A 12,633-nucleotide genomic window follows, 5' to 3' on the forward strand; every position below is an offset into this window, starting at 1 on the left:
TGCACACAATCATCCATCATCCATCTATATACACCGGTACTGTAGAGAACATTCCTGCACACAATCATTAATCATTTATCTATATACATCAGTACTGTAGAGTACATTCCTGCACACAATCATCCGTCATCCATCTATATACAACAGTACTGTAACGTCCATTAATACACACAATCATTCATCTATATACACCGGTACTGTAGAGTACATTTCTGCATACAATCATCCATCATCCATCTATATACACCGGTACTGTAGAGTACATTTCTGCATACAATGATCCATCATCCATCTATATACACCGGTACTGCAGAGTACATTCCTGTAAACAATCATCCATCATCCATCTATATACACCGGTACTGTAGAGAATATTCCTGCACACAAACATTAATCATTCATCTATATACATCAGTACTGTAGAGTACATTCCTGCACACAATCATCCGTCATCCATCTATATACACCAGTACTGTAACGTCCATTAATACACACAATCATCCATCTATATACACCGCTACTGTAGACAACATTTATGCACACAATCATCCATCTATATACACCAGTACTGTAGAGTACAATCCTGTACACAATCATTATAATATTAATCATTGCATTGACTGGTCCAGACTCGACAATTTACAGACCTCCCTCAAATAGCTGAATACTACTGATTGTGACGGTAACAACAAACAAACAAATAAACGTAGACGTTCACAACTTCGGTGATACCCGGAAAGCCGTTGCGTCCTGACAAACCAGGAAACAAAATCAGGGCGAATTAGTCGCGTCGTACGTCAAACATATGCTGCTTGGGGACCAAGAACTTGAATCCCCACGGCGGCATATAATAGGCATAATACACTGTACCCAGATGGTACTCGAACAATGGGTTTGTCGTAACTAGTCAATCAGGAAAGTAGTCTGTCATCACCTGACCTGAGGTCATCACGATAGGACCCGTGAAGATCCGGGGTAGAATAGGTCTTCAGCAACCCATGCTTGCCGTAAAAGGTGACTATGCTTGTCGTAAAAGGCGACTAACGGGGATCGGGTGGTCAGGCTCGCTGACTTGGTTGATGCATGTCATCAATCCCAATTGCGTGGATTGATGCTCATGATGTCAATCACTGGATTGTCTGGTCCAGATTCGATTATTTACAGACCGCCGTCATATAGCTGGAATATTGCTGAGTGCGGGGTTAAACAACAAACCAACGAACCAAATCATCACGATAGAGTAGCCATTCACTGAGCTGAACTTGGGGGGGGGGGGGGGGGGGGGGGGGGGGTGAACACAGGAGTGGTCACCAGGTACCACGCCCTTTTGTGTCGTCGTACAGAGACGACGGAGTAGCTTTGTCTTATGGACGGGATAATCCTCTTCCACGTCTCGTAAAAGTAAACGGATGCACCCCCAGGAGCAAGTCATGTTTTTGCCGCTGTTTTTATCCAGCTGTTACACTAGTACTTCTAGATACCCATTATTATTAAAACAAGCGCGGGGCGGTCGGGTAGCCTTGTGGTTAAAGCGTTAGCTCGTCACGCCGAAGACCCGGGTCCGATTCCCGACATGGGTATAATGTGTGAAGCCCATTTCTGGTGTCCCCCGCCGTGATATTGCTGGAATATTGCTAAAGGAGCGTAAAACCATACTCACTCACTCACTAAAACAAGCGCACGAGTAGAAACAAATGTACGCGAGAAACAGCTATATGTTCATATGGAGTACTGCTGCGTGCGGCGTTAAACAACAAACAAACAACAACAAAATGCGGGTAGTCGTCGAGCGAGGTAGGAAAATCAATATACAGGTGTAATCAGCTCTCCAGTTCCAGGAAGCAAAAAAAGGTCACCGTGACCCGGACCGCGTCAGCCTTCAGCAGACTCGGGAGAAGCATGCGTCGTTTGACCAGGAACTGAAAGGTAATATTCAGACACATCCTCAAAACTTATACATACTGTTTTAGCAGAGTAGCCATTGCCAACACAGCATGAAATATATGTATGATGTTACCATGGTTACCTTGTTTATTATGACAACAGTTCATTTATGATATGAAAATGTATCTAAATCGTAATGACGTTTATTCTTTTATCAAGTTATGCCTTTGTATCTTACGGATGGAAATCACGCGTGTTCTATTGATAGAAAATGGAAGATGTATTCTATGTACTAAACGTATTTAATGAACAGTACGCAAATTATCATGGTACATCAATATACTATATCTATCGTATCTAGGATCTAAGCAGAGTGGGTGAATTTAGACATGCATTTCGACCGTAATATCCTATATCTGATTAACGTGTCTGTGTGTATATAACATTCGGAGCTACGCCACCAGCAAGTATAACGTTTTGCTGCACATCGTCTAGCATGAAGTAGACCGTGACAGTCTATTGCGAGTCTGCGGGTCAATATTACTTTTTTGTTGTCTGTTGTCGTAACTAAGCAATGGGTAAGCAAAACACATCAATATCGACTGTGTGTTTCAATCCAATTGTAAATATGACCGTACGGGTCGATAAGTGGGATTGTCTAAAAGTCGGGCCAGGCCGGGCCAACGGGTAATACTAAAAATGGATTGGAGAATAGTAAAACGAAACGTTCATATCTGGGCAGATCTCAAATGTCCATAAACGTATAGTTTTGCCCAATGAATGGCGTTTGAATCAAAATGTTTATTTAACAATGTAATAAAGTAATAATTATGACTACATACCGAGAGTCCTCAAGTGTCGTGACTGAGTGTTTTCTTTGATGAGGTTTCTCACCGACCTTAGCATGTTAGGGTGTGATGTCCAGGGCAGGAAATGACAGTGTTTTGACTACTTTTCTTTCATTAATTAACGTGTATGGCTTCCCTAATTAACCTTTACTCATTCTTGCTAAACCAACACAGGATGTCTTCTGGGAGAAGATATTCGCGAATGTCGAGCAGCTGACACGACACGCGTAGAAAGCATAATAACTGTTAAAGCATCTTTAAAGTTACTAAAAATACTTTACATCTACAACCTAGTATCCTGTCTATCTAAATACAACTTTATAGTGTCTCAGATCGCGGTATTTAAAGAAAACACGGTGCTCAAAGTGAAGTCGTTTTAACTCTACATTCCCAACATAGTTTTATCAGAAGTGTTTCGTCAGTGTTGGGTCCGACTTGGCTCGGGCTGTCAAAATCAACTTTAACCTCATAGATGTATCATCAAATGTGTGTACATCTTTAGACTAGTATTATATCTACCTATATACCACTTTATAGTGTCTCAGATCGCGGTATTTAAAGAAATCACGGTGCCAAAAGTGACGCCTTTCTCCCCAGTACATTCTCAACATGTCTCTATCAGATGTGTTTAGGCTGTCTTCCGTCCGACTGTCAAAATTAACTTGAAACTCACAGATGTATCATCAAATGTGTTTACATCAATAGACTAGTATTATATCTACCTGTATACCACTTTACAGTGTCTAAGATCGCGGTATTTAAAGGAAACACGGTGCTCAAAGTGAAGTCGTTTTAACTCTACATTCTCAACATAGTCTCTATCAGAAGTGTTTCGTCTGTGTTGGGTCTGACATTGGCCAGGTTGTCAAAATCAACCATATGTTTCATCAATTGTGTTAACATCTATAGTATATCTGCCTGCCTGCCTGCCTGCCTGCCTGCCTGCCTGCCTGACTGACTGACTGACTGACTGATCGACTCTTCACTGACTGACCTTTGACTGACTGACTGCCTGACTGCCTCTTGACTGACTGACTGACTGCCTCTTGGCTGACTCCTGACTGCCTCTTGACTGACTGACTCTGACTGACTGCATCTTGACTGACTGACTGACTGCCTCTTGACTGACTGGCTTACTGACTGAATCTTTACTGACTCTTGACCGACTGACTGACTGACTCTTGACTGACTGACTGACTGCGACTCTTGACTGACCGACTGACTGACTGACTGCCTCTTGACTAACTGACTGACTGCCTCTTGGCTGACTCTTGACTGACTGACTGACTCTTGACTGACTGCCGACTGACTCTTGACTGACTGACTCTTGACTGACTGACTGACTGACTGCTGGACTCTTGACTGGCTGACTCCCTTACTGCCTTTTGACTGATTGACTGACTGGCTGCCTCATGACTGACTGACTGACTGCCTCTTGACTGACTGACTAACTGCCTCTTGACTGTCTGGCTGACTGACTATTGACTGCCTGACTGCCTGACTGCCTCTTGACTGACTGACTGACTGACTGCCTCATGACTGACTCACTGACTGACTGACTGACTGACTCACTGACTTACTGCCTCTTGACTAACTGACTGACTACCTCTTGGCTGACTCTTGACTGACTGACTGACACTTGACTGACTGCCTGACTGACTCTTGACTGACTGACTGCCTCTTGACTGACTGACTGACTGACTGACTCTTGACTGACTGCTGGACTCTTGACTGACTGACTGACTGACTGACTGACTGACTGACTGACTGACTGACATAGTACACATCACTGCATTCTACACCGCTTGTTACCTGTTGCCTTATCTCGGTAGTTTCTGTTTATAGATTAAATATAAAGCAACGGAATGTATTTGCATTGAGCAAAGTAATTCCCGAGAAAATTTTGAAACAATTATTAACATAAATGTTTGGTCATTCATTATTTGCTCCACAAAATCAATAGAGCAGCAGGCATTTTCCCCATAACCTTTACAAATCCCTTTTATGATACGTAACAATGAACATTGTGGTAAGATAGCATTAAGTCAAGGGTGATTTGAAAAGCTATATTTTATACCAGTAATCAGTACCATTATATATTACTGTCAGACCACTGTATTGCCATATTTTCAGTTGGACCAAAGGGTTTCATTGCATTTATACACGATAAGGGACAATGACCATTCCAATGGTATATAGCCAAGAGAAGAAACAAAATGAACTGTTTTCCGGCTTCCCTGATAAAGTAGAGGTAATGTTTTCCTCACATGTCCTCTATTTAAGAGTCGTTCTTCACAAGATCACAAGCTTGATTTTAGACCTTTGCAACAAACCCATACACAGGAAATGCATGCAATGACTGAGTTTGTGTATGATATATTTAATTGTTCTTATTCTTTGCTGTATTAATCAAAATCACCATTGCCATGGATGCTGTGACCGGAATTTCAAAACAGTAAATAGTTGTTCCTAGCGTGTTTCAAATACATTCCGTTCGATCATCACAGGGCCTAAATTGTATGTGAATGTTTAATTCTCGACATGCCGTGGAAATTGATCATCTTACGAAAGGTTTTTTCATTATCATCTTGTAATTTACTATCCCTTCCTTCCCCTCCTACATAGGATATTGAAATGTATACTGAAAAAAGGACATCACACAAAAAACATACAAACACACACAATATCGGTCACATGTTACAGTTAATTACTACGCTAGCCTTGACAAACATTTCCGTTGACTTCCAGTTTAAGCTCTTATCTAATATAGACACAGACATGTTGATCAGTTTTAATTTTAAACGTATATCAAATTTAATCATTCTTGGGAAATAGATACAGATTTATGTACGCATCCGAAAAAATAAAAAAAAGAGAGAACACTTATAAAACACGCCAATATTTACTGTAGGAATCGGTTAAATGTGACACTGCAAACACGAAAATGTCGTTTTTTTCCGTATATGGTCATTGGACGGAAAAACGACGTTATTTGGACGTTTTCAAACCATCGTTTTTCCGTCCAAATAACGTCGTTATTTGACATCGGAATTTACTGGGAGAGAACGATAGCGTTAAGCTCCTCCCTTTCTTGGTTGACATTGTCAATCAAGCAACAGCGTCTACCGGTATTTCTACTTCTCAGATTTCATTGGTCAGTATCCGCGTGTTAGATTACAGGCCCGCGTTTGACGCTGCATTCGAAGCGCTTAGCGGAAGTACTGAAATCAATCGTTCTGCGCATGCGGATTACTTAATGCCTTGACCAAATTTTCCGTTTTGTGCATGCGCGATTTCGCGTATTGTTTCCTAGATTTAATGTCACCACTATTTGACAATGGTTCATAAACACAGTCACGTGAAGGTTCGGAATCGTAACGAGTAACTATGGGAGATTCCAAGATGAAACTATTCTATGGCTATCTAGGCTGCCACCCAAACCGATCTAAACGGGACCCGATAGCTTATTGTATGCTATAAAGTCATATGGAAGTGGACAAGAACTATACATTGTATTCCGGCCGATTGTTCTTGCATTTACTTTTAAGTCAGAAAAATGGACTTAAAAGGGGAGATGTTGAATGTAATTATTTTAATTATTAAATGTTGCCTATACACTAATCTGGACGAACTTCTCATTGTTCTGTTTATGTCATCCTATATACTATTAGTATGTTACCGTTCTAAAGTCAACCTCTCACATAACATTATATTGTTCATAGTATCAAAGTTTAATCAACAATATCAAGAGCAGCGATTTAAACCACTGAAACGCCCAAACACAAGGCTGTTATCAAGCGCTAGTGCAGACGTGATGCATCGTAAAAACTGTATCGTGATGTCTTCCGAAATTCAATTATACTACGAGATAGTACGGCTAACGCTGACGCACCGGTGGAACAAAGACAATATCGCTAATACAGATATAACGTATTTGAATGTTAATACTAAAGACAAACAATCATTATTTTTGCAGTGACGATATAACACGTATACACGTTTATTGTTAACTTTCATCAATTTTGCTCTTCATTTTAATAACTTTGTTTTCACATATATATATGTAGCAATACCCGACAAGCATGTCATACATAATTATGGGGCAGTTTTCAATCTTGTACTGACTTACCCTGGTGTTAATGAGCGAAGTTTATTGGCTTGTGTGTAAAACCCCGTTTTTCTGGTAATCCTATTATTACTTAGTTTATTTCTATCTAATGACACCCTGTTCTCTGGATCATGGCTCCGTGACTATCCATAACAATTAAGATGAACATTCAGTTCAAGTAAATGAATGAGTTTGTTTTGACGCTACAGTCAGTCAAAAAACCAATGCTGTGAGGTTTGATAACACACTTCTACCAGGTCGAACATCGTGGATCCTCATTTTCTGCCTAAAGAGAATCATAGTTCATATGCTAATCCATCTGCGAATACCCTCCTACTCAAGATGACCTTACTTGTTGCTAAATCTATCATCTATCACCCTAATCTCACCCGCCCCCACCCCCCACACGCACGCACGCAAACACGCACACACGCACACACACACACACACACACACACAAACAAACAATTGACCTAAATAACCTGGACAGGAAATACTGCTGATAGCCTCTGGTCAACTCAGCCGCGCCACCGCAGAATGTTCGTCCAACTCTGCAGGGGGCATTCTCAGTGACTTCAAACGCGCTGAAATGTTTTCGCCTTGCATCCAAGATGGTGGACAAGTGAAATCGGATGAAATTTGGCTATTTTAGGTCCTATCTCTTTTTTGATTACCCAATAAAGTCAATTCATAGTTACACGGTTGTGAAGAAGCTTACAACTTTATAAGACTTATTCATCTCATTCCAAAAAAGCTACTCGCGCTCACATAAAGTTGTAGTTATTATGTCACTGTTTTATTTCTTTAAAAATATATTACATGTTCAACAATAACAATTAAGATGAACATTCAATTTCCGATATAAGTAAATGAATAAGTGTGTTTTACGCCACAATCAGTCAAAGGCCAACGTTGTCCGGTCTGATGACACACAATCTACCAGGAAGCACATTGTGTACACCCTATCCCCATTGAAGTCTCCACTGTGGGTATTCCTGGGGACGAAAAGGCCCCATGTACCTAGGAATTTCATCAATACATTCATGCGCGGCATTCTCTGCCTAAAGAAGATCATATAGTTAACATGCTAATCCAACTTGAACTACCATCCCGCTCAAGATGAATGTTTTATGTAACATCCAACAGGCCCACATTTACGCACGCACGCACGCACGCGCACACACATATTTGGATTTACCAATCCCTGAATTGAGAAGACGTGCGTTACGAAGCTCCTCCAAGTCATCATCAATATCCGTATATGTCTGTGATATCATTACCCATTCAAAGCCGAATATACATTTATTGTGTTTTCTTGACAACAAATGTTATAATTGGGATAACACTTTCTGAGTAAAGTACAGATTCTCGTACTTTCTTGGGTTGAGCCCCGTCCGGGATTTGAACCCACACTGTGAGTGAGGCACCCAATCGATCTAACCCAGCCACCGAACCAAAAATGTTAGTCCAGATGACGTATACTTTCTGTACTCCTCTGACAAGAGAAAAATGGCACGGCTTCTATGACCAAAAGCTTTGAACCAACAATGCCTTTAAGAAAGTGGTCAACAGTAACACACATTATATTTGGATACCACCTTCTCAGTAAACTACATATTTTTAGGGTGGAGATCATAGACGCTGATGGTTGATTATCAATGGACAAATTAAAGCCAAAACTTAACTTATGAATGATTGGTAATGGGAAATGGACAATGGGCAAACGGGAGGCGGGGTAATCAGCGCCATGCCAGTTATCTGTTGGCTTCCCTTGTTGCGTTCCCTTCTTTGCTATCTTTTTACTTTTGTTGTTCTTACAGGTACAAATATATGTTCTCTGCCTCATAGCATTTAATAATATGCACCTGATAAAGGAGAAAGTATATATTCCGAAACGCAGTGTTCATCCGTTGACATCCATAAATATTTTTCCTTGTGTGTATCAATTCTTAATGCCCTTCAAAGACTCAATCTAGCTTTGTTTTTAAATGTGGTGATATTTGCGTAGAATATAATATGGTCATGCCTATATACATTTGGGTCTTTGTCTACATAAGCATTTAGACATACAATTTAGAGCTAAGGACATTGCTAATTCTGAATTCTGGCATGAAGTACACGTCATAGCAAGCTGTGATCTTTATTCATACTTTAGATATTCGTAATGGAGATCTGTAACTGAAGTTTACCGTAATCTTCGGCAACTCTCACCTCCTGACCAGTTGAACGTCATAGTGCATTCAGATGCCATTGTAAAATTCCAGGCTGCCCCTCTTTCTGTGATGTTTTGACGGATGAAATCTATTGCGTTATAATAATCTCTGTTTGCTGATATATAATATGTACATGTTGTAAAATATTTACGATATTTTAAACGTGTAATTCGAAGCATATGCAATGCAATGTGAACATAAGTGCGGATGCACGAAGGCGGTTATAGTCATAGTTATACTGCGATGGATGTAGGGGAATGGTAGGGGTGTGTATGTATGTATGAAAGCACGAATACCGATACATGAGGGCGGATATAGTTATAGTTCGAATTGGGGAATGGTGGGAGGATGGATTATGTATGAAAGCATGCGCATGGATCCATGATGGCTGACGTAGACATAATGGTGGGGAAAGAAGAATGTGATGTGTGAGTGTGTGTGTGTGTGTGTGTGTGTGTGTGCGTGCGTGCATGCGTGCATGCGTGCATGCGTGCATGCGTTGTGATACGAGGGTTGGCGAACATGTTGTCAGATGATTGTGTGAGTAAGTTAAGTGGTTGAGGATGTGGCAGGTATGAGTATTGATACATGCAGACTTGGGATTGGGGGACTGGGTGTGCCTGTACTGAGGTCTTTTGTTTCACTCACTTATAGTGTTTTCTTTCACTCAAATACTGTTTTACGCATTTTAATGACTGCAACTGTAGTGACTCAAAGGTCGTACTGGCCGGGCATTCAACATATCTACCCCAACTACATACGTAGCCATTTTTATGGTGTACAATTCTTCTTCTACCTCACACACACACACACACACACACACACACACACACACACACACACACACACACACACACACACACACACACACACACACACACACACACACACACACACACACATACACACACACACACATTAATTGTTTTATTAAATGTATCTTCGGTCAGTAAGAAACTAGAAATAACTGCCTTTGTTCTGTAAACCTCACCAAGTTTCAACTTTCGCCTCTTCCTTTGTGGACTGAGGTTTCACATTTGTAAAATGATCTCTCTTATCTGTCTGTACCATCAACTTAACTGCCCTCACCCCCTGCAGTTTTCCCGTCCCATATTGCCAAGCAGGTGACCCACAAGGAGGAATACCGCCCTCCCTCAGTCCAGTGATACTGTGCCTTGCACAATATGTTGGGGATACGTAGCCTTGCTGTGGGCAAACATTTTGTAACAATTTGGCAAACTTTGATATGTAAACAGCAAATATTATTCAGTTTTATTTCAACAAAAACGGAAAAAATCGGATCCTACTTATTTTGTGGATACCATAACAATAAATCAAGCCAATAGATCGTTTGAGCTGGCATGAATATAAAAAATAATTAGCAAGTCGATAGTCATAATTCCCTCTGTTGGTCCCACGTGAAATGTTCTTCATGAATAGAATAGATGGCTGATAGACGTTCGACCGAATAATATCATTTGCTAACTTCAACTGTTCATCTAATTTCCATGAATGTATGTTACATAGTTCATATGTTCATGGGCTTCTTCACTAAATGTATAGTGTGGAGGACTACTTCACTTGAGGATAAGTAACATAAATAATGATGATAATTATGATAGTATTGCCATTATTATTCCTTCAGATTATTAAAAAAAAGTTATTATGTTTTCATAGAGAGAAAGAGGTATGGAGATTGTGAGATTATTTTTAGCATCGGATTGGTTAACATAATTCTTAAAGATATTATGTTTTGTTTGTTTATTGTTAAATGCTGCACTCAGCAACGTAAGGATATTTAAACATTACATTTAGGTTCAGTTGTATTTTTATATATTTATCATTTTGCAAATGTTACAGAGACCTGATAAGGGATATATAATAATGTATAGTCGCTATTCTTAAAGTAAGAATATGTTAGATTTATCAACCAGAAATATTGCACACAAGAGGATAATCAGATTTCATGACACTATTCAACGTCGAAGTCAACGATATTTGTGTATGTTATTGCTACATGACACGGATACGTCATGATAAAGCAATTAGAAATTGGCATTTGATGATATAAGATAGCTACGCGATAAATCACAAAGAACAAAGAAGGAAGCGATATTTATTTCACGATAAAACATTGTTCTATCATGACGTCATTTATTGAGATTCGAACATGCACTCGCAACTTGAAAAGTAAAATTTGTAAATTTGACCTTATTTTTGAGAGGTATGTGTCTAGTGAGTTGTTCCCAATAAATTTTGCTGGAGAATCCGAAAATGAGAGTGATATGACAATCGGTATTGGGAGAAAAGGTACAGATGATTGACGAGAAAATTGTGAGAATATGCGGGACCAAACTCAAATCCTAAAATGGTGTTATCTAGCATGGCCGCTGTCGGATTCTATTCAAGGAATCATCATTATTCAAGTACGGGTAAATATTGTAAAGCGTGTATTGTTTCCTAATTTAACACCCTAAAAGAGGCTGTACGTAATGTTGATATCTCATATAGAAATAAACGAGTCTCGGTCGTTGTTTATCGTACAATAAACAACTCCCACTCGTCGTTTGTTTCTTAATAACATGACCATATACACTAACATTATGTCTTTTCATGTTTATCGGTCAACAAAAGCGACATAAGCATTTCCATTATCATGAGAAACCCTTGCGAATTTTAAAGTAGCGCCAACTGCACCATTGCGACAACATCAGGAGCATGTTTCATGATTCATCATAATAAATGATGACATTGGATGCTCGCAAAAACGCGAGCTCATTCCGATCCACTAGTTGCACCCGCCACAAACACATCCAAAGGCAAGCCAATCGTTCACCCGAAAAGGCAGAGAATTGCATCTGATATCATTTTTGTCATTGATACGTCAAACCTGGAAATGCCGTCTACACGTCCAACACAAAGCCCAAGCCAGGACCCAAATCCTTCAAACCCGGCCAAAGTTCTGTCAATTACATACATTTCCCCCTAACCTTAAATAATCTATACTAGTTCTGAAGTAAATCGTATTTACCCGTATGAATCATCTTATGTTATTTATTGCCGATAAACAGAATATGCACACTTTCTGAAAGTACTGTGTGATAAGTCACGCACCAAACCTATACTCTCGATATACATGCTGTTCTTACTTAAAAAAGAATATTGGGTTAACAAGATACGTATATTTAAAGTACCATGCTTTCCTGATGTGCTCTCATTCTAATTTGAAATATTGGCATAAATAGTTACCACTCATCTTTCAATATTTTTCAAGTTTGGGTTAATCACGAACATATGTACAACATCTTTACTTACTTATCTTTATACTTAAAGGCATCAGGTTTGTCTGTCATAAGACCCCGAAACAAATATGTCCAACACAGCCCAATATTTGGCTCTTGGCTCCTTGTTCTTATATTTTATAAGTATTGTTTAAACAACTGTTTTTTTCTGTAAAATATGTTCATTTCAGAAATTAGATGTTATTCTAGCATTAGGTCTGTGGTACGTTTACTGCATCAGCATTACATTAAAACGATATTACATTATATAAATCCATACAGAGGAAATGCTTAACATT

General features: G+C 39.6%; 1 protein-coding gene across 1 annotated transcript in view; it reads left to right on the top strand.

Annotated features, from left to right (window-relative positions):
- Positions 1-1,803: 1,803 nt before the first annotated feature.
- Positions 1,804-12,633, top strand: part of LOC124150734 — a 31,564-nt gene continuing 20,734 nt past the window's right edge. Inside the window, exon 1 of the mRNA XM_046522762.2 lies at positions 1,804-1,926. The gene's annotated coding sequence lies outside the window, so the exon portion shown is untranslated. The remainder of the gene's footprint in view (positions 1,927-12,633) is intronic.

Source organism: Haliotis rufescens, unplaced genomic scaffold (assembly GCF_023055435.1).
Source record: "Haliotis rufescens isolate VD_foot unplaced genomic scaffold, xgHalRufe1.0.p SCAF_89, whole genome shotgun sequence".
Classification (NCBI taxonomy): Eukaryota; Metazoa; Mollusca; class Gastropoda; order Lepetellida; family Haliotidae; genus Haliotis; species Haliotis rufescens.